The 23,544-nt window shown below is 35.1% G+C and overlaps 1 protein-coding gene across 1 annotated transcript in view; it reads right to left on the reverse strand.

Moving 5' to 3' along the window:
• Positions 1 to 18,793, reverse strand: part of LOC143051542 (uncharacterized) — a 241,552-nt gene extending 222,759 nt beyond the window's left edge. Inside the window, exons 1-2 of the mRNA XM_076224436.1 lie at positions 18,701 to 18,793; positions 16,946 to 17,047 (exon numbers count right to left, since the gene is read on the reverse strand). The gene's annotated coding sequence lies outside the window, so the exon portion shown is untranslated. The remainder of the gene's footprint in view (positions 1 to 16,945; positions 17,048 to 18,700) is intronic.
• Between the last annotated feature and the right edge of the window lie 4,751 nt (positions 18,794 to 23,544).

Consider the following 23,544-nt stretch of genomic DNA (forward strand, 5'->3'; position numbering starts at 1 on the left):
TTATTTATACTTGACATAAAGACCAGTGAACCTAAACCGACAACAAATATAAAGTATACAATGCAGAATAGTCTTATTTATACTTGATATAAAGACCAGTAAACCTTAACCAACAACAAATATAAAGTATACAATGCAGAATAGTCTTATTTATACTTGACATAAAGAACAGTAAACCTAAACCAACAACAAATATAAAGTATACAATGCAGAATAGTCTTATTTATACTTGACATAAAGACCAGTGAACTTAAACCAACAACAAATATAAAGTATACAATGCAGAATAGTCTTATTTATACTTGACATAAAGACCAGTGAACCTTAACCAACAACAAATATAAACTATACAATGCAGAATAGTCTTATTCATACTTGACATAAAGAACAGTGAACCTAAACCAACAACAAATATGAAGTGTCATTATAAAGAAATCAACGAATAGTATTTGAGATTTTACTGTTAAAGAAATTATTGCAGTATGTAAAATATTACATTAAAACCAAACAAACTACAAGAAATAAAGCTATCTTTATGATAATTCAACAATCTGTTTGGAAACTACAGTTAATTTTGTCTGTGTCATTAACTTGTAATAAGTAACAACAGAGTGTTAGGGATTTTACTAACTCTACATATTTGGAACATACTGGTACAACTGTTATATTAAAATACATTCTGCAAAATACAGCTGGGATTGTTTCTTTATTCATACATATCTCTGATTATTTCTTGAACAAATAATCATGTTTATGTGCGACTCCTAGTATATTCTTGCTTGCTCTATATTCACAAGTTTAATAGCACATGAGTAAAAGGCTGACATGTATTACTGTGGAGTTTTATTATTTGTATTTTGTGGTCAATTCAGAGTAATATTATTCTAGTACTTGCTTTATTGACAGCTTCTATGACACATGAGTAAAAGGCTGACTACGTTACTCTGGAGTGTAATTTTTCGTAATTTTTGTTCGATTCACATGGATGATCATGATGATGAGAGTCCATATTATTATTCTAGTAAGTGCTTTATTTACAACAACTATGACACATGAGTAAAAGGCTGACATACATTACTCTGGAGTGTAATTTTTCGTAATTTTTGTTCGATTCACATGGATGATGAGAGTCCATATTATTATTCTAGTAAGTGCTTTATTGACAACAACTATGACACCTGGAGTGTCATTATTCGTGATTTTTGTTCGATTCACATGGATGATGAGAGTCCATATCATTATTCTAGTACTACTTTATTGACAACAGTAATGTTTTTTTTTTCATCACCAACAAATGAAATCCATTTGTTTATTATGTGTAAAAAATTAGGAAAGTAGGATTACATCTATGGGACAGAAACCTTACAGCAAACCAATGAATGAAATGACATGAAAAGGTAATTTTTGCAGCAGTTTTTGAATAAAAATTGTAGCCAGTACAGTACGTACATATAATGATATACTAATTTAGAGGACAGTCAGTGAAGAAATGGAAATTAAATAATGGATACACTATTGACTTTTTTGCTGTTTCTCTTAACTGACACATGTGACACACTTGTTTTTTTTTTTTTTTTTTTTTTTTTATAATTGTCTTGATGGGCAATTAAACCGTCCTTTTTATTTACCACTCTGACAACAAATAATGTTGACCTTTGATTTACAAAAATAAAGACATTTTCCCAATTTCCATCCTAGATAGCCAGGTGCAATCTGATATTCATAATGTCTGAAATTCTAGTTTCCGTATTTTTTTTTAATACTCCTTATCCTCCATTTGCGTTTTAGAATTTTTACTCGACTCACTATTCTTTTTGTCTTGCTTGCCCAGTGTTTTATAAATTATTTATCAATCTGAATCTCGATATTAAATCATATAAAAATGACACTTCATGGATAAAACCTAATCGACGACATGCATGATTCCACTATATAGTTTAGGGCCGCAAGCGGCCCTAAAATCGGCCAGCGGCCCCCCAAAAATATTTGTAAATATAAATTCCCAATTCATGAAAATAAAATCGGTATTTCCGGAAAAGTTTAGGACTTTATTCGTTATAGGTTGAAAAATATAGGCAAAGTATATATGTTTATGAAGTGTCCTATATTTTGACTTTAGTGGACGATTTGATTATGTCATAGATATCTATAATTATGTCAACACGTGGTAAACAATCTTAGCAGCCAGATTGACAATTGATTAAAATGTTATGGGATTATTTGATCTCGTAAAAGTAGATCGCCTAGCACGTTGATTAAAAACGTGTGTGTCAAAATTGGTGTGAAAGCAGACCTGGGCTAAGAGCAAATTCAAATTTTGATATAATATTGATGAATCCAGTTTAATTGGCGCCGATCTCGTAAATGCAGATCGCCCATAAGAGCTGCATGGTTATATAATTTGATGAAAATAAATTATTTTATATTTTGCTCTATTTCATCAAAAGCCAAAAGTTTGAGCGTTTTTGAAAAATAATGTTGATGATTAGACCATTCATGAAATACAACATGTCACCATTTAATATGGAACTGTTTCAAAAGTTATCAAAATGATATCTTATAAACTATCTTATAAACTCTTAAAGATATCTTATAAACTCTTAAAGATATCTTATAAACTATATAAGATATCTAATCTGAAATATATTCATACGAAATCTTTAAGACTTTAGGAGATATCTTATCAAGTATATAAGATATCTTATAAAATATATAGTTTATAAGATATATTAATATATAATGTTCTTGATAAGATATCCCATAAACTATATAAGATATCTTAAAGATATCCGATAACCTATATAAGATATCTTAAAGATATCTTAAAAGCTAAAAGCTCATATATATCATAATCAGTAGACCATTCATAATTATTCAAAATGTTACAACTTCTTAAATCAGTGTAGAGGTTAAACTTAATATAAATTTCCGTTTTTACAGGAAAATGATATGATTTCGTCTTAGATTTTATGCATAAAATATTCCCAAATTGGGATAAGAATTCCCAATTTGATGTTCAAGGAACCCATTTGAAAACACCTGGAATCATCCCTGGACGATCCTGTGTCAATGGACAAAACCAATGCAATGTTAAGCAACTCGGGTTTGCATACTTATTTTTCTTTATTTTGTTAATCGATCTATTTCCAGTTTTATGTAATATTTATCGTCATGAACATTGGTGTTTTTACTCGCTGACCATTGGTTTCTTTTACATAAATATAACATCTTTATACATTTTGAACATTTTGAAATTAATTCTATATTTGTGTTGGATTTGAACTTTGTCTTTTATATTTTTTTACTTGTCCACGGGCAACCCAGACAAAATAATAACTTGTCCGGTTGTTCAAATGTACCAGTCGGGCGAGTCAGGCATAGAATTTCCACACCCCTGGGTGAGTTTTAGAGCATGATAAGATGGTTGTTGTGTAAGTAGTGTAGGATTGGTGTTAGGTGTGTTGGCAGAGTATGATGAGATGGTTGTTGTGTCAGTAATGTAGGATTGGTGTTAAGTGTGTTGGTAGAGTATGATGAGATGGTTTTTGTAGTAGTGTAGGATTGGTGTTAGGTGTGTTTGTGGAGTATGATGAGATGGTTGTTGTGTCAGTAGTGTATGATTGGTGTTAAGTGTGTTGGTGGAGTAAGATGAGATGGTATTGGTGTGTTAGTAGTGTATGATTGGTGTTAGGTGTGTTGGTGGAGTATGATAAGATGGTAGTTGTGTCAGTAGTGTATGATTGGTGTTAGGTATGTTGATGGAGTATGATGAGATGGTAGTTGTGTCAGTAGTGTATGATTGGTGTAAGGTGTGTTGGTGCAGTATGATGAGATGGTAGTTGTGTCAGTAGTGTAGGATTGGTGTTAGGTGTTGGTGGAGTATGATGAGATGGTAGTTGTTAGTAGTGTAGGATTGGTGTTAGGTGTGTTGGTGATGTGTGACGAGATGGTAGTTGTGTCAGTAGTGTAGGATTGGTATGAGGTGTGTTGGTGATGTATGATGAGATGGTAGTTGTGTCAGAAGAGTATGATTGGTGTTAAGTGTGTTGGCAGAGTATGATGAGATGGTAGTTGTATCAGTAGTGTACGATTGGTGCTAGGTGGGTTTGTGGAGTATGATAAGATGGTAGTTTTCAGTAGTGTAGGATTGGTGTAGGGTGTGTTTGTGGCGTATGATGAGATGGTAGTTGTGTCAGTAGTATATGATTGATGTAGGGTGTGTGGGTGGAGTATGATGAGATGGTAGTTGTGTCAGTAGTATTTGATTGATGTAAGGTGTGTTGGTAGAGTATGCTTTGATGGTAGTTGTGTCAGTAGTGTATGATTGGTGTAAGGTGTGTTGGCGCAGTATGATGAGATGGTAGTTGTGTCAGTAGTGTAGGATTGGTGTTAGGTGTGTTGGTGATGTATGATGAGATGGTAGTTGTGTCAGTAGTGTATAATTGGTGTTAAGTGTGTTGGCAGAGTATGATGAGATGGTAGTTGTTAGTAGTGTAGGATTGCTGTTAGGTGTGTTGGTGGAGTATGATGAGATGGTAGTTGTGTCAGTAGTGTATGATTGGTGTTAGGTGTGTTGGTGGAGTATGATGAGATGGTATTTGTGTCAGTAGTGTATGATTGGTGTAAGGTGTGTTGGTGCAGTATGATGAGATGGAAGTTGTGTCAGTAGTGTAGGATTGGTGTTAGGTGTGTTGGTGATGTATGATGAGATGGTAGTTGTGTCAGTAGTGTATAATTGGTGTTAAGTGTGTTGGCAGAGTATGATGAGATGGTAGTTGTTAGTAGTGTAGGATTGGTGTTAGGTGTGTTGGTGATGTATGACGAGATGGTAGTTGTGTCAGTAGTGTAGGATTGGTGTGAGGTGTGTTGGTGATGTATGATGAGATGGTAGTTGTGTCAGAAGGGTATGATTGGTGTTAAGTGTGTTGGCAGAGTATGATGAGATGGTAGTTGTATCAGTAGTGTAGGATTGGTGTTAGGTGGGTTTGTGGAGTATGATAAGATGGTAGTTTTCAGTAGTGTAGGATTGGGGTAGGGTGTGTTTGTGGCGTATGATGAGATGGTAGTTGTGTCAGTAGTATATGATTGATGTAGGGTGTGTGGGTGGAGTATGATGAGATGGTATTTGTGTCAGTAGTATTTGATTGATGTAAGGTGTGTTGGTAGAGTATGCTTTGATGGTAGTTGTGTCAGTAGTTTAGGATTGATATAGGGTGTGTTGGTAGATTATGATGAGATGGTAGTCATGTCAGTAGTATATGATTGATGTAGGGTGTGTTGGTGGAGTATGATGAGATGGTATTTGTGTCAGTAGTATTTGATTGATGTAGGGTGTGTTGGTAGATTATGATGAGATGGTAGTCATGTCAGTAGTATATGATTGATGTAGGGTGTGTTGGTTGAGTATGATGAGATGGTAGTTGTGTCAGTAGTATTTGTTTGATGTAGGGTGTGTTGGTAGAGTATGATGAGATGGTTGTTGTGTCAGTAGTTAAGGATAGGTGTACAGTGTGTTGGTAGAGTATGATAAGATGGTAGTTGTGTCAGTAGTGTATGATTGGTGTTAGGTATGTTGATGGAGTATGATGAGATGGTAGTTGTGTCAGTAGTGTATGATTGGTGTAAGGTGTTTTGGTGCAGTATGATGAGATGGTAGTTGTGTCAGTAGTGTAGGATTGGTGTTAGGTGTTGGTGGAGTATGATGAGATGGTAGTTGTTAGTAGTGTAGGATTGGTGTTAGGTGTGTTTGTGGAGTATGATGAGATGGTTGTTGTGTCAGTAGTGTATGATTGGTGTTAAGTGTGTTGGTGGAGTAAGATGAGATGGTATTGGTGTGTTAGTAGTGTATGATTGGTGTTAGGTGTGTTTGTGGAGTATGATGAGATGGTTGTTGTGTCAGTAGTGTATGATTGGTGTTAAGTTTGTTGGTGGAGTATGATAAGATGGTAGTTGTGTCAGTAGTGTATGATTGGTGTTAGGTATGTTGATGGAGTATGATGAGATGGTAGTTGTGTCAGTAGTGTATGATTGGTGTAAGGTGTGTTGGTGCAGTATGATGAGATGTTAGTTGTGTCAGTAGTGTAGGATTGGTGTTAGGTGTTGGTGGAGTATGATGAGATGGTAGTTGTTAGTAGTGTAGGATTGGTGTTAGGTGTGTTGGTGATGTGTGACGAGATGGTAGTTGTGTCAGTAGTGTAGGATTGGTATGAGGTGTGTTGGTGATGTATGATGAGATGGTAGTTATGTCAGAAGAGTATGATTGGTGTTAAGTGTGTTGGCAGAGTATGATGAGATGGTAGTTGTATCAGTAGTGTACGATTGGTGCTAGGTGGGTTTGTGGAGTATGATAAGATGGTAGTTTTCAGTAGTGTAGGATTGGTGTAGGGTGTGTTTGTGGCGTATGATGAGATGGTAGTTGTGTCAGTAGTATATGATTGATGTAGGGTGTGTGGGTGGAGTATGATGAGATGGTAGTTGTGTCAGTAGTATTTCATTGATGTAAGGTGTGTTGGCGCAGTATGATGAGATGGTAGTATATGATTGATGTAGGGTGTGTGGGTGGAGTATGCTTTGATGGTAGTTGTGTCAGTAGTGTATGATTGGTGTAAGGTGTGTTGGCGCAGTATGATGAGATGGTAGTTGTGTCAGTAGTGTAGGATTGGTGTTAGGTGTGTTGGTGATGTATGATGAGATGGTAGTTGTGTCAGTAGTGTATAATTGGTGTTAAGTGTGTTGGCAGAGTATGATGAGATGGTAGTTGTTAGTAGTGTAGGATTGCTGTTAGGTGTGTTGGTGGAGTATGATGAGATGGTAGTTGTGTCAGTAGTGTATGATTGGTGTTAGGTGTGTTGGTGGAGTATGATGAGATGGTATTTGTGTCAGTAGTGTATGATTGGTGTAAGGTGTGTTGGTGCAGTATGATGAGATGGTAGTTGTGTCAGTAGTGTAGGATTGGTGTTAGGTGTGTTGGTGATGTATGATGAGATGGTAGTTGTGTCAGTAGTGTATAATTGGTGTTAAGTGTGTTGGCAGAGTATGATGAGATGGTAGTTGTTAGTAGTGTAGGATTGGTGTTAGGTGTGTTGGTGATGTATGACGAGATGGTAGTTGTGTCAGTAGTGTAGGATTGGTGTGAGGTGTGTTGGTGATGTATGATGAGATGGTAGTTGTGTCAGAAGGGTATGATTGGTGTTAAGTGTGTTGGCAGAGTATGATGAGATGGTAGTTGTATCAGTAGTGTAGGATTGGTGTTAGGTGGGTTTGTGGAGTATGATAAGATGGAAGTTTTCAGTAGTGTAGGATTGGGGTAGGGTGTGTTTGTGGCGTATGATGAGATGGTAGTTGTGTCAGTAGTATATGATTGATGTAGGGTGTGTGGGTGGAGTATGATGAGATGGTATTTGTGTCAGTAGTATTTGATTGATGTAAGGTGTGTTGGTAGAGTATGCTTTGATGGTAGTTGTGTCAGTAGTTTAGGATTGATATAGGGTGTGTTGGTAGATTATGATGAGATGGTAGTCATGTCAGTAGTATATGATTGATGTAGGGTGTGTTGGTGGAGTATGATGAGATGGTATTTGTGTCAGTAGTATTTGATTGATGTAGGGTGTGTTGGTAGATTATGATGAGATGGTAGTCATGTCAGTAGTATATGATTGATGTAGGGTGTGTTGGTTGAGTATGATGAGATGGTAGTTGTGTCAGTAGTATTTGTTTGATGTAGGGTGTGTTGGTAGAGTATGATGAGATGGTTGTTGTGTCAGTAGTTAAGGATAGGTGTACAGTGTGTTGGTAGAGTATGATAAGATGGTAGTTGTGTCAGTAGTGTATGATTGGTGTTAGGTATGTTGATGGAGTATGATGAGATGGTAGTTGTGTCAGTAGTGTATGATTGGTGTAAAGTGTGTTGGTGCAGTATGATGAGATGGTAGTTGTGTCAGTAGTGTAGGATTGGTGTTAGGTGTTGGTGGAGTATGATGAGATGGTAGTTGTTAGTAGTGTAGGATTGGTGTTAGGTGTGTTGGTGATGTGTGACGAGATGGTAGTTGTGTCAGTAGTGTAGGATTGGTATGAGGTGTGTTGGTGATGTATGATGAGATGGTAGTTGTGTCAGAAGAGTATGATTGGTGTTAAGTGTGTTGGCAGAGTATGATGAGATGGTAGTTGTATCAGTAGTGTACGATTGGTGCTAGGTGGGTTTGTGGAGTATGATAAGATGGTAGTTTTCAGTAGTGTAGGATTGGTGTAGGGTGTGTTTGTGGCGTATGATGAGATGGTAGTTGTGTCAGTAGTATATGATTGATGTAGGGTATGTGGGCTGAGTATGATGAGATGGTAGTTGTGTCAGTAGTATTTGATTGATGTAAGGTGTGTTGGTAGAGTATGCTTTGATGGTAGTTGTGTCAGAAGTGTATGATTGGTGTAAGGTGTGTTGGCGCAGTATGATGAGATGGTAGTTGTGTCAGTAGTGTAGGATTGGTGTTAGGTGTGTTGGTGATGTATGATGAGATGGTAGTTGTGTCAGTAGTGTATAATTGGTGTTAAGTGTGTTGGCAGAGTATGATGAGATGGTAGTTGTTAGTAGTGTAGGATTGCTGTTAGGTGTGTTGGTGGAGTATGATGAGATGGTAGTTGTGTCAGTAGTGTATGATTGGTGTTAGGTGTGTTGGTGGAGTATGATGAGATGGTATTTGTGTCAGTAGTGTATGATTGGTGTAAGGTGTGTTGGTGCAGTATGATGAGATGGTAGTTGTGTCAGTAGTGTAGGATTGGTGTTAGGTGTGTTGGTGATGTATGATGAGATGGTAGTTGTGTCAGTAGTGTATAATTGGTGTTAAGTGTGTTGGCAGAGTATGATGAGATGGTAGTTGTTAGTAGTGTAGGATTGGTGTTAGGTGTGTTGGTGATGTATGACGAGATGGTAGTTGTGTCAGTAGTGTAGGATTGGTGTGAGGTGTGTTGGTGATGTATGATGAGATGGTAGTTGTGTCAGAAGGGTATGATTGGTGTTAAGTGTGTTGGCAGAGTATGATGAGATGGTAGTTGTATCAGTAGTGTAGGATTGGTGTTAGGTGGGTTTGTGGAATATGATAAGATGGTAGTTTTCAGTAGTGTAGGATTGGGGTAGGGTGTGTTTGTGGCGTATGATGAGATGGTAGTTGTGTCAGTAGTATATGATTGATGTAGGGTGTGTGGGTGGAGTATGATGAGATGGTATTTGTGTCAGTAGTATTTGATTGATGTAAGGTGTGTTGGTAGAGAATGCTTTGATGGTAGTTGTGTCAGTAGTTTAGGATTGATATAGGGTGTGTTGGTAGATTATGATGAGATGGTAGTCATGTCAGTAGTATATGATTGATGTAGGGTGTGTTGGTGGAGTATGATGAGATGGTATTTGTGTCAGTAGTATTTGATTGATGTAGGGTGTGTTGGTAGATTATGATGAGATGGTAGTCATGTCAGTAGTATATGATTGATGTAGGGTGTGTTGGTTGAGTATGATGAGATGGTAGTTGTGTCAGTAGTATTTGTTTGATGTAGGGTGTGTTGGTAGAGTATGATGAGATGGTTGTTGTGTCAGTAGTTAAGGATAGGTGTACAGTGTGTTGGTAGAGTATGATGAGATTGTAGTTGTGTCAGTATTTAGGATTGATGTAGGGTGTGTTGGTAGAGTATGATGAGATGGTAGTTGTGTCAGTAGGTTATGATTGATGTAGGGTGTGTTGGTGGAGTATGATGAGATGGTAGTTGTGTCAGTAGTATTTGTTTGATGTAGGGTGTGTTGGTAGAGTATGATGAGATGGTTGTTGTGTCAGTAGTTAAGGATAGGTGTACAGTGTGTTGGTAGAGTATGATGAGATTGTAGTTGTGTCAGTATTTAGGATTGATGTAGGGTGTGTTGGTAGAGTATGATGAGATGGTAGTTGTGTCAGTAGGTTATAATTGATGTAGGGTGTGTTGTTGGAGTATGATGAGATAGTAGTTGTGTCAGTAGTTTAGAATTGGTGTAGGGTGTGTTCTTCCATACAACAAATATAGTTGACCTATTGCTTATAGTTTAAGAAAAACAGACCATAACCCAAAAACTTAACACTGAGCAATGAACCCTGAAAATGAGGTCAAGGTCAAATAAAACCTACGCGACTGACATATTGATCATAAAATATTTCCATACACCAAATATAGTTGACCTATTGTATATACATTGTGTAGTACAGTTAACTCTCGTTGTCTCGAACTCGGTTGACTCGAAATTTCGGATGAGTCGAAGTTTTCACGTGGTTCCGAACTTTATTCCATACAAAAGTATGTAATTCGACTCCTGATGAGTCGAAATTGGATGAGTCGAAATTTCGGTTGAGTCGAACTAAATCTACGGTCCCAAGGTTAACAAAAGCATTCAAAATTCATTTTTTATCTCGAACTAATACACATATGTCAAAACATGACCTCCGGGATTTAAATTGATTGAAGAGTTAATCTGACAATAAAAGTGTAATTAAATTTCCGGTCATTGACCACTGTATTGATTTTTGACATGCTATTTCCATGAGTGTTTACCTAAGATTATCTTTTATAGAATTTTGATAAATAATTAGTGATACATTGTTAATGTTCATGAAAAAGTATTTAAAATGTTTACAAAACAATTAATTTGTGATTTACACTAATGAGCTTGGGTGTGTATAAAGTGAGGATTATGGCTTCAGTTGATGATCACCTAAAAACTACTCAAACGGCGTCTTTGATCTTGTTATATTTTCTTTTGAAAAGAAAGAGTGAGATAAAACAAAATGAATAGAAATAAAAATTTTCTTAAATCTTTTGTATCCGAGAAAAAACAATTTTGTCAGCTATAACCGACCTGAATAACGAAACTATCGATTGGAATTTACACTCTTGGAAAAGCCATAGGATTTTTTTTTAATTGAAACAATTGAATAAGTAAAAATAATATAATTATAATAATAAAAGACTGTGACATACAAACACATCGATCTGATACTAGAATATCGATCCCCTTGCCATATTCACCCGGATTTATTTTAGCTTTACCAAGCTTAGCAAGAGTTGTGTCCCTTAGATTGTCGAACTTCCGGTGTTCGTTTGAGTCGAACTACGTGTATCTCGAAATATTTCTCTGGTCCGTCTGACTTCGACAAAACAAGAGTCGACTATTATTAGAAAAAAAGACCAAAACTCAAAAACTTAACTTTTCGTTCATTTATTTATATAAATAAGGCAGTAAGTTTTCTCGTTTGAATTGTTTTACATTGTCTTATCCGGGCCTTTTATAGCGGACTATGCAGTATGGGGTCTGCTTATTGTTGAAGGCCGTACGGTTAATGTCTGTGTCATTTTGGTCTCTTGTGGACAGTTGTTTCATTGGCAATCATACCACATCTTCTTTTTTATATTTGACCATTCAACCATGAAAATGTGGTCAAGGTCAGTTGACACCTGCCAGCTAGACATGTACACTTTACAATCATTCCATACACCAAATATAGTAGACCTATTGCCTACAATATAAGAAAAACAGACCAAAACACAAACACTTAACTATAACCACTGAACCATGAAAATGAGGTCAAGGTCAGATGACACCTGCCAGTTGGACATGTACACCTTACAGTCCTTCCAATAGTATCTGAGATATGGACTTGACCACCAAAACTTAACCTTGTTGAATGTTCACTGATCCATGAAATGAGGTCAAGGTCAAGGGAAAACTGTCTGACGGGCATGAGGACCTTGCAAGATACGCACATACCAAATATAGTTATACTATTACTTATAAAAGAGAATTTAACATTACAAAAACAAGTTTTTTTCAAGTAGTCACTGAACCATGAAATGAGGTCAAGGACATTGGAAATGTGACTGGCGGAAACTTCGTCAAATGAGGCATCCATATACAAAATATGAAGCATCCAGGTCTACCACCTTCTAAGATATAAAGCTTTTAAGAAGTTAGATAACGCCGCCGCCACTGCTTGATCACTATCCCTATGCCAAGCTTTCTGAGATTAAAGTCGCAAGCTCGACAAAAAACAATCAGTTTTAAGGGGGCTCACGGGTCTGAATCATTTGTTTAATTTAAAAGAAAAATGAGGTCACCGTTCATTTACGCTCATAATCTGCCTTCGAAAGAAGCATACATTTTTGTTAATGTCCTTTTTTCTGTTGACCTAATAGGGAAAATAGTTGTAATATCGAAATAAAAAAAGAACTAAATTACAGAAATTGCTTAAATTTTACAGTTATTTAGTTTATGTACAGATTTTTCGAAAACAACCAAAAACTAGAGGCTCTAAAGAGCCTGTGTCGCTCACCTTGGTCTATGTGAATATTAAACAATGGACACAGATGGATTCATGACAAAATTGTGTTTTGGTGATGGTGATGTGTTTGTAGATCTTACTTTACTAAACATTCTTGCTGCTTAAAATTATCTCTATCTATAACAGTACTTTCTGTGGAAAATGTTATTGAAAATCTTCAAATTTTAAGAAAATTGTTAAAAATTGACTATGAAGGACAATAACTCCTTAGGGGGTCAATTGACTATTTTGGTCATAGTGACTTATTTTTAGTTCTTACTTTGCTGTACATTATTGCTGTTAACAGTTTATCTCTATCTATAATAATATTCAAGATAACAAAAAAATCAGCAAAATTTCCTCAAAATTACCAATTCAGGGGCAGCAACCTAACAACTGATTATTCGATTCATCTGAAAATTCCAGGGCAGATAGATCGTGACCTGATCAACAATTTTACTTCCGGTAAGATTTGCTCTTAATGCTTTGGTTTTTGAGTTATAAGCCAACCAGATGCTCCGCAGGGCGCAGCTTTATACGACCACAGAGGTTGAACCCTGAATGGTTGGGGAAAGTATGGACACAACATTCAAGCTGGATTCAGCTCTAAATTTGGATTGTGATTAAATAGTTGACACAGCATAGGTTGGTGACACAGAATGAATGTGGTCTAATGAACTTAAAAAAAAAAAATCGCTATGCTGTTGAATATTAATCCTCTCAAAAAAATGTTTGAAGAAATTTTCTTTTTATTTATAAAATATGAAATGAGAAAAATTGACCCCCCCCCCCCCAATTTTGTTTTCACATCCCCCTTTTCCTTATTCCAAAACTGATCTCAATTCAAATTTCTAATGGAGTTTGCAACAATAACTGCTCATTTAAATACATCATAAAATATTAAAATGTAAAAAAAGTGCTTTTTAACACTGAATTGTAAAGATTGTTTTAATTTATCAGTTGGTAGTAAAAGTGAAAATACATTGTATATTGTATAAAACAATGATTTAAGTTGATTCAACTACTATTCTGGACAAAGAAAGATAACACAAATTTTCAAAGAATATTGAAAATATCTTGCTGTTGCACAAATATCTATTCTGGACAATGAAAAATAACTCCAAATAACTGAAAATTGATTGCTATTTCACAATATTGTGCAATAAGATATTTCTTGCTATTGCGCAATACTGTGCAGATTTCTTGCTATTGAACCATACTGTGCAATTGAAAATTTCTTGCTATTGCACAATACTTAATATAATAATTTTGAATCCTGTTTGGACCAACTTGAAAACTGGGCCCATAATCAAAAATCTAAGTACACGTTTAGATTCAGCATATCAAAGAAGCCCAAGAATTTAATTTTTGTTAAAATCAAACTTAGTTTAATTTTGGACCCCTTTGGACCTTAATGAAGACCAATTTGAAAACGGGACCAAAAATTTAGAATCTACTAACACAGTTAGATTTGGCATATCAAAGAACCCCAATTATTCAGTTTTTGATGAAATCAAAAAAAGTTTAATTTTGGACCCCGAACTGGACCAACTTGAAAACTGGACCAATAATCAATAATCTAAGTACACGTTCAGATTCAGCATATCAAAGAACCCCAAGGATTCAATTTTTGTTAAAATCAAACTAAGTTTAATTTTGGACCCTTTGGACTTTAATGTAGACCAATTTGAAAACGGGACCAAAAATTAAGAATCTACATACACAGTTAGATTCAGCATATCAAAGAACCCCAATTATTTAATTTTTGATGAAATCAAACAAAGTTTAATTTTGGACCCTTTGGGCCCCTTATTCCTAAACTGTTAGGACCAAAACTCCAAAAATCAATACCAACCTTCCTTTAGTGGTCATACACCTTGTGTTGAAATTTTATAGATATCTATTCACTTATACTAAAGTTATTGTGCAAAAACCAAGAATAATGCTTATTTGGGCCCTTTTTTTGGCCCCTAATTCCTAAACTGTTGGAACCAAAACTCCCAAAATCAATCCCAACCTTTCTTTTGTGGTCATAAACCTTGTGTCAACATTTCATAAGTTTCTATTAACTTAAACTAAAGTTATAGTGCGAAAACCAAGAAAATGCTTATTTAGGCCCTTTTTGGCCCCTAATTCCTAAATTGTTGGGACAAAAACTCCTCAATTCAATCCCAACCTTCCTTTTGTGGTCATAAACCTTGTGTTAAAATTTCATAGATTTCTTTTCACTTTTACTAAAGTTAGAGTGCGAAAACTAAAAGTATTCGGACGACGACGACGACGCCAACGTGATAGCAATATACGACGAAAATTTTTTCAAAATTTGCGGCCATATAAAAACTGCATTTTACCCTCATGTTCTATATTTAGCCATGGCGGCCATCTTGGTTTGTTGGCCGAGTTACTGGACACATTTTTTTAACTAGATACCCCAATTATGGCTAAGTTTGGTTAAATTTGTCCCAGTAGTTTCAGAGGAGAAGATTTTTCTAAAAGATTACTAAGATTTACGAAAAATGGTTAAAAATTGACTATAAAGGGCAATAACTCCTAAAGTGGTCAACTGACCATTTTGGTCATGTTGACTTATTTGTAGATCTTATTTTGCTGAACATTATTGCTGTTTACAGTTTATCTCTATCTATAATAATATTCAAGATAATAACCAAAAACAGCAAAATTTCCTTAAAATTACAACTTCAGGGGCAGTAACCCAACAACGGAATGTCCGATTCATCTGAAAATTGCAGGGCAGATAGATATTGACCTGATAAACAATTTTACCCCTTGTCAGATTTGCTCTAAATGCTTTGGTTTTTGAGTTATAAGCCAAAAACTGCTTTTTACCCTTATGTTCTATTTTTAGCCATGGCGGCCATCTTGGTTGGTTGGCCGGGTCACCAGACACATTTTTTAAAATAAATACCCCAATGATGGTCATGGCTAAGTTTGGTGAAATTTGGCCCAGTAGTTTCAGAGAAGAAGATTTTTCTAAAAGATTACTAAGATTGACGAAAAATGGTTAAACATTGACTATAAAGGGCAATAACTCCTAAAGTGGTCAACTGACCATTTTGGTCATGTTGACTTATTTGTAGATCTTACTTTGCTGAACATTATTGCTGTTACAGTTTATCTTTATCTATAATAATATTCAAGATAATAACCAAAAACAGCAAAATTTCCTTAAAATTATCAATTCAGGGGCAGCAACCCAACAACGGGTTGTTCGATTCATCTGAAAATTTCAGGGCAGACAGATCTTGACCTGATGAACAATTTTACCACTGTCAGATTTGTTCTAAATGCTTTGGTTTTTGAGTTATAAGCCAAAAACTGCATTTTACCCCTATGTTTTATTTTTAGCCATGGCGGCCATCTTGGTTGGTTGGCCGGGACATGACACACATTTTTTAAACTAGATACCCCAATGATGATTGTGGCCAAGTTTGGATTAATTTGTCGCAGTAGTTTCAGAGAAGATTTTTGTAAAAGATAACTAAGATTTACGAAAAATGGTTAAAAATGGACTAAAAAGGGCAATAACTCCTAAAGGGGTCAACTGACCATTTCAGTCACGTTGACTTATTTGTAAATCTTACTTTGGTGAACATTATTGCTGCTTACAGTTTATCTCTATCTATAATAATATTCAAGATAATAACCAAAAACAGCAAAATTTCCTTAAAATTATCAATTCAGGGGCAGGAACCCAACAACGGGTTATCCGATTCATCTGAAAATATCAGGGCAGATAGATCTTCACCTGTTTAACAATTCTACCCCATGTCAGATTTGCACTAAATGCTTTGGTTTTTGAGTTATAAGCCAAAAACTGCATTTTTCCCCTATCTTCTATTTTTCTATTTTTAGCCATGGCGGCCATCTTGGATGGTTGGCCGGGTCACCGGACACATTTTTTAAACTAGATACCCCAATGATGATTGTGGTCAAGTTTGGTTTAATTTGGCCCAGTAGTTTCAGAGGAGAAGATTTTTGTAAAAGTTAACGACGACGACGACGACAAGTGATGAGAAAAGCTCACTTGGCCTTTTAGGCCAGGTGAGCTAAAAATATAGGTCACCAATGAGTTAAAAAAGATATTTCAATTTTAATGCCAAAAATGGCATTTTTGCACAAAAGGGAGATAATTTGGAACTTTTCAAATGATATCTACATTTTAAAAGTCACCGGAGGCCCACACCAATTGATTTTTTGGAATGATTCTTGTACCATAATGATAAAGTAATAACTACTTAAGGTAATAAATGAAATTTGTAATGAAAAATTATTGTTAAATTTTTTTCTGAAAATCTTATACCCGCGAGCCTCCTTAAGAAAACTGTTGGTATCATTCATTAAGTGTATTAATAAAAAGGTTTTTCCCTCCATGTAAAAGTTAAGCACAGACTGATTTCTTCATATTTAGTTTAACCTGTTTATTATACAGGTATTTCATCATAAACTTAAAAGTTGTACTTTATTATATTTTATCTGCAGCTGTTTATCCTCAACTACGGTAGTTGTATTTATATTGTAATTGTACTTTCTCTGTAGACTTGTATTTAGTTTTTAGAAAAGAAAATATCTATCTATCTAATAAGAATAAAACTGAATGTTACCTCCCATGTTTTCACCCAAGGACTGCATCCTTGATCTATCAACCATTTTGTTACATCAATCCGTCCAAACTCAGCAGCATGATGTAAAGCTGTGTGTCCATACTATAACAAGATAAAAATATAAACATGTTAATGGTGTGTGATAATAAAATCATGAGAGGAGTCAAACAATTTACCAAATGTAAGAAATATAACATCTGTTAAGAAAATATCCAATTATATTTGTGTATAAACTATTAAATGGTAGATTAAGATATAAATTCACTTTTTCTGATTCAGTGAAACAAAAAAGGTAAAAAAAATAATAAACTCTTAAATATATAAGTGAAACAAGTCAAATAATAGCAACCCTCACTTTATATAAGTCTTACAAGTATTTGTTGTCCATTTAACATGTATGATAAACAACATGATTTTATGCTGATTCAGTAGAATGACCAAAGTTGAAAAAAAAAAAACTTTTTTCAAGAAACATTAAAACGAGTAATATTTTCTGATTCAGTACGAAGAGACAAGAAAAATAAGACCCCACTTTATATAATTCTGTCAAGTATTTGTTATTTTTAAAAGAGGTTTTACATTAGGTCTGTAGAATTAATATCTGATTAAAGATGTTAACACAACTTGCTCTCATTAACTTCTCATTAAAATCAGATGTTTACAAAATAATTTTTTGTCAAGAAACAAAATAAAACCTTAACTATCTGATTCAGTTCTGTGTTACGAATAAAATGAGACCCCACTTTATATAATTCTAACAAATATTTGTTGTCCATTAAACCTGTCTGATTAACAACATGATTTTGTGTAGATTCTGTATAAAGTGATGTTTAGTCAGAGTAAGGTCATTATATCTATCATTACCCTGTCTGTGGCCTCTAACTGACTTCCGTGAGTGACTAGGAAAGTCACCACCTCCAGGTGTCCTCCCTCAGCGGCCAACATTAATGGTGTCCTTCCAATCTGTAATATCAACATATAACAGACATCAAAACTTGTGTCATAAACTGGACAATGTTGTGTAATAAATATAAACAAAATACATATCACATGAATCAGTGGTCAAAACTGAATAAAATGACCAGTCACACTTTTATTTATATTCTATATAAACAACAAATAAACAACATGTTTTATTGTGAGATGTCAGAACTTCCATCAGAACTGTCAGGTTAAAAAAAAAATTTTTTTTTAGAAACATAAACAATATTTATATCAATGGACTCAGCTGGACAAGACAATTAAAATGAGACCCCACTTTATATAATTCTATCAAATATTTGTTGTCTATTAAATCTGTCTGAGTAACAATGATTACGTAGAATGATGAAAGTTAAAAAAAAAAACTTTTTTAAAGAAACATTAAAACGAGTAATATTTTCTGATTCAGTACGAAGAGACAAGAAAAATAAGACCCCACTTTATATAATTCTGTCAAGTATTTGTTATTTTTAAAAGATGTTTTACATTAGATCTGTAGAATTAACATTATCTAACTAAAGATGTTAACACAACTCGTTCTCTTTAACTTCTCATTAAAATCAGATGTTAACAAAATAATTTTTCATAAGGAAACAAAATAAAACCTTAATTATCTGATTCAGTTCTGTGTTACGAATAAAATGAGACCCCACTTTATATAATTCTAACAAATATTTGTTGTCCATTAAATCTGTCTGATTAACAACATGATTTTGTGTAGATTCTGTATAAAGTGATGTTTAGTCAGAGTAAGGTCATTATATCTATCATTACCCTGGTGGATGTAGCTTCTAACTGACTGCCGTGAGTGACTAGGAAAGTCACCACCTCCAGGTGTCCTCCCCAAGCCGCCAACAGTAATGGTGTCACTCCAGCCTGTAATATCAACATATAACAGACATCAAAACTTGTGTCATAAACTGGACAATGTTGCGTAATAAATATAAACAAAATATATATCACATGAATCAGTGGTCAAAACTGAATAAAATGACCAGTCACACTTGTATTTATATTCTACATAAACAACAAATAAAAAACATGTTTTATTGTGAGATGTCAGAGCTTCCATCAGAACTGTCAGGTTAAAAAAAAACTTTTTTCTAGAAACATAAACAATATTTATATCAATGGACTCAGCTGGACAAGACAATTAAAATGAGACCCCACTTTATATAATTCTATCAAATATTTGTTGTCCATTAAATCTGTCTGATTAACAATGATTACGTAGAATGATTAAAGTTAAAAAAAAATAAAAAATTCAAGAAACATTAAAACGAGTAATATTTTCTGATTCAGTATGAAGAGACAAGAAAAATGAGACCCCACTTTATATAATTCTGTCAAGTATTTGTTATTTTTAAAACATGTTTTACATTAAATCTGTAGAATTAACATTATCTGACGAAAGATGTTAACACAACTCGTTCTCAACTTCTCATTAAAATCAGATGTTTACAAAATAATTTTTTATCAAGAAACAAAATAAAACCTTTACTATCTGATTCAGTTCTGTGTTACGAATAAAATGAGACCCCACTTTATATAATTCTAACAAATATGTGTTGTCCATTAAACCTGTCTGATTAACAGTATTTTGTGTCTTTTCAAAATAATGATCAAAGCTTAGAAAATATTTAGTGGTATTTCCGTGTAAAATGTTGGGTGTCTACCAGCTGCTTCATATCATATGAGTTGTTGTGTATAAGGGTAATATAGCAATGGTGTATGTTTGTAATGAGTATAAGGGTAATATAGCAATGGTGTATGTTTGTGGTGAGTATAAGGGTAATATAGCAATGGTGTATGTTTGTGGTGAGTATAAGGGTAATATAGCAATGGTGTATGTTTGTGGTGAGTATAAGGGTAATATAGCAATGGTGTATGTGTGTGGTGAGTATTAGGGTAATATAGCAATGGTGTTTGTTTGTGGTGAGTATAAGGGTAATATAGCAATGGTGTATGTTTGTGGTGAGTATAAGTAAAGAACTGCAATAAGCCATGTTTATTTTTTTCAAGTTTGCATTGCCTATAAGTGTGATCTGTAACTTGTTTGTGATGAGTGTAATAATGTCATTGCTATGTCACATGTTGGTGTTGAGTATAAGAGTGTCATTGTTATGTCACATGTTGGTGTTGAGTACAAGAGTGTCATTGCTATGTCACATGTTGGTATTGAGTATATGAGTGTCATTGCTATGTCACATGTTGGTGTTGACTATAAGAGTGTCATTGCTATGTCACATATTGGTGTTGACTAAAAGAGTGTCATTGCTATGTCACAGGTTGGTGTTGACTATAAGAGTGTCATTGCTTTGTCACATGTTGGTGTTGACTATAAGAGTGTCATTGCCATGTCACATGTTGGTGTTGAATACAAGAGTGTCACTGCTATGTCACATGTTGGTGTTGAGGTAAAGAGTGTCATTGTTATGTCACATGTTGGTGTTGACTATAAGAGTGTCATTGCTATGTCACATGTTGGTATTGAGTATATGAGTGTCATTGCTATGTCACATGTTGGTGTTGACTATAAGAGTGTCATTGCTATGTCACATGTTGGTGTTGACTATAAGAGTGTCATTGCTATGTCACATGTTGGTGTTGACTATAAGAGTGTCATTGCTTTGTCACATGTTGGTGTTGACTATAAGAGTGTCATTGCTATGTCACATGTTGGTGTTGAATACAAGAGTGTCACTGCTATGTCACATGTTGGTGTTGAGGTTAAGAGTGTCATTGTTATGTCACATGTTGGTGTTGACTATAAGAGTGTCATTGCTATGTCAAATGTTGGTGTTGACTATAAGAGTGTCATTGCCATGTCACATGTTGGTGTTGACTATAAGAGTGTCATTGCTTTGTCACATGTTGGTGTTGACTATAAGAGTGTCATTGCTATGTCACATGTTGGTGTTGACTATAAGAGTGTCATTGCTATGTCACATGTTGGTGTTGACTATAAGAGTGTCATTGCTTTGTCACATGTTGGTGTTGACTATAAGAGTATCATTGCCATGTCACATGTTGGTGTTGAATACAAGAGTGTCACTGCTATGTCACATGTTGGTATTGAGTATAAGAGTGTCACTGCTACGTCACATGCTGGTGTTGAGTATAAGAGTGTCACTGCTATGTCACATGTTGGTGTTGACTATAAGAGTGTTATTGCTATGTCACATGTTGGTGTTGAGGTAAAGAGTGTCATTGCTATGTCACATGTTGGTGTTTACTATCAGAGTGTCATTGCTATGTCACAAGTTGGTTTTGACTATAAGAGTGTCATTGCTATGTCACATGTTGGTGTTGAGGTAGAGTGTCATTGGTATGTCACATGTTGGTGTTGAGGTAAATAGTGTCATTGCTATGTCACATGTTGGTGTTGACTATAAGAGTGTCATTGCTATGTCACATGTTGGTGTTGACTATCACAGTGTCATTGCTATGTCAAAAGTTAGTTTTGACTATAAGAGTGTCATTGCTATGTCACATGTTGGTGTTGAGGTAAACAGTGTCATTGCTATGTCAAATGTTGGTGTTGAGGTAGAGTGTCATTGGTATGTCACATGTTGGTGTTGAGGTAAAGAGTGAAATTGCTATGTCACATGTTGGTGTTGACTATAAGAGTGTCATTGTTATGTCACATGTTGGTGTTGAGTATAAGAGTGTCATTGATATGTCACATGTTGGTGTTGAGTATAAGAGTGTCATTGCTATGTCACATGTTGGTGTTGAGAATAAGAGTGTCATTGCTATGTCACATGTTGGTGTTGAGTATAAGAGTGTCATTGTTAAGTCACATGTTGGTGTTGACTATAAGAGTGTTATTGCTATGTCACATGTTGGTGTTTACTATCAGAGTGTCATTGCTATGTCACAAGTTGGTTTTGACTATAAGAGTGTCATTGCTATGTCACATGTTGGTGTTGAGGTAGAGTGTCATTGGTATGTCACATGTTGGTGTTGAGGTAAATAGTGTCATTGCTATGTCACATGTTGGTGTTGACTATAAGAGTGTCATTGCTATGTCACATGTTGGTGTTGACTATCACAGTGTCATTGCTATGTCAAAAGTTAGTTTTGACTATAAGAGTGTCATTGCTATGTCACATGTTGGTGTTGAGGTAAACAGTGTCATTGCTATGTCAAATGTTGGTGTTGAGGTAGAGTGTCATTGGTATGTCACATGTTGGTGTTGAGGTAAAGAGTGAAATTGCTATGTCACATGTTGGTGTTGACTATAAGAGTGTCATTGTTATGTCACATGTTGGTGTTGAGTATAAGAGTGTCATTGATATGTCACATGTTGGTGTTGAGTATAAGAGTGTCATTGCTATGTCACATGTTGGTGTTGAGAATAAGAGTGTCATTGCTATGTCACATGTTGGTGTTGAGTATAAGAGTGTCATTGTTAAGTCACATGTTGGTGTTGACTATAAGAGTGTTATTGCTATGTCACATGTTAGTGTTGACTATAAGAGTGTCATTGCTAAGTGACATGTTGGTGTTGACTATAAGAGTGTCATTGCTATGTCACATGTTGGTGTTTACTATCAGAGTGTCATTGCTATGTCACATGTTGGTTTTGACTATAAGAGTGTCATTGCTATGTCACATGTTGGTGTTGAGGTAGAGTGTCATTGGTATGTCACATGTTGGTGTTGAGGTAAATAGTGTCATTGCTATGTCACATGTTGGTGTTGACTATCAGAGTGTCATTGCTATGTCAAAAGTTAGTTTTGACTATAAGAGTGTCATTGGTATGTCACATGTTGGTGTTGAGGTAAAGTGTCATTGCTATGTCAAATGTTGGTGTTGAGGTAGAGTGTCATTGGTATGTCACATGTTGGTGTTGAGGTAAATAGTGAAATTGCTATGTCACATGTTGGTGTTGACTATAAGAGTGTCATTGCTATGTCACATGTTGGTGTTGACTATAAGAGTGTCATTGCTATGTCACATGTTGTATGATCAGGTGTCACATGTCATGTTTAGTACAGGAGTAGTAAAGGCATGTTGTATGATCAGGTGTCACATGTCATGTTCAGTACAGGAGTGGTAAATGAATGTTGTATGATGTGGTGTCACATGTCATGTTCAGTACAGGAGTGGTAAATGCATGTTGTATAATCAGGTGTCACATATCATATTCAGTACAAGAGTGGTAAATGAATGATGTATGATCAGGTGTTACATGTCATGTTCAGTACAAGAGTGGTAAATAAATGTTGTATGATCAGGTGTCACATGTCATGTTTAATACAGAAGTGGTAAATGATTGTTGTATGATCATGTGTCATGTCTTGTGTCATGATGATGCAATATTTATGTATTTTTTTGTAGAATACCATGAAAGTGTATCTTAAGTGTCATAAAGTATAATAAAATAAATCTCAATATTTCAGTTGTATACAGTAAGGAAGTATCAGACAGCAACCCTTTGACATACAAATTGGAGTGGTATTCATCAGTGTAATGAAGTAAATTACAATATTTCAGTTGTATGCAGTTATGAAGTATCAGACAGCAAACTTTATGACATACAAACTGGAGTGGTATTCATTGGTGTAATGAAGTATGTCATGTTTGTTTGTGGCTGTTGTGTGTCTTTTCAT

Source organism: Mytilus galloprovincialis, chromosome 11, assembly GCF_965363235.1.
Source record: "Mytilus galloprovincialis chromosome 11, xbMytGall1.hap1.1, whole genome shotgun sequence".
NCBI lineage: Eukaryota > Metazoa > Mollusca > Bivalvia > Mytilida > Mytilidae > Mytilus > Mytilus galloprovincialis.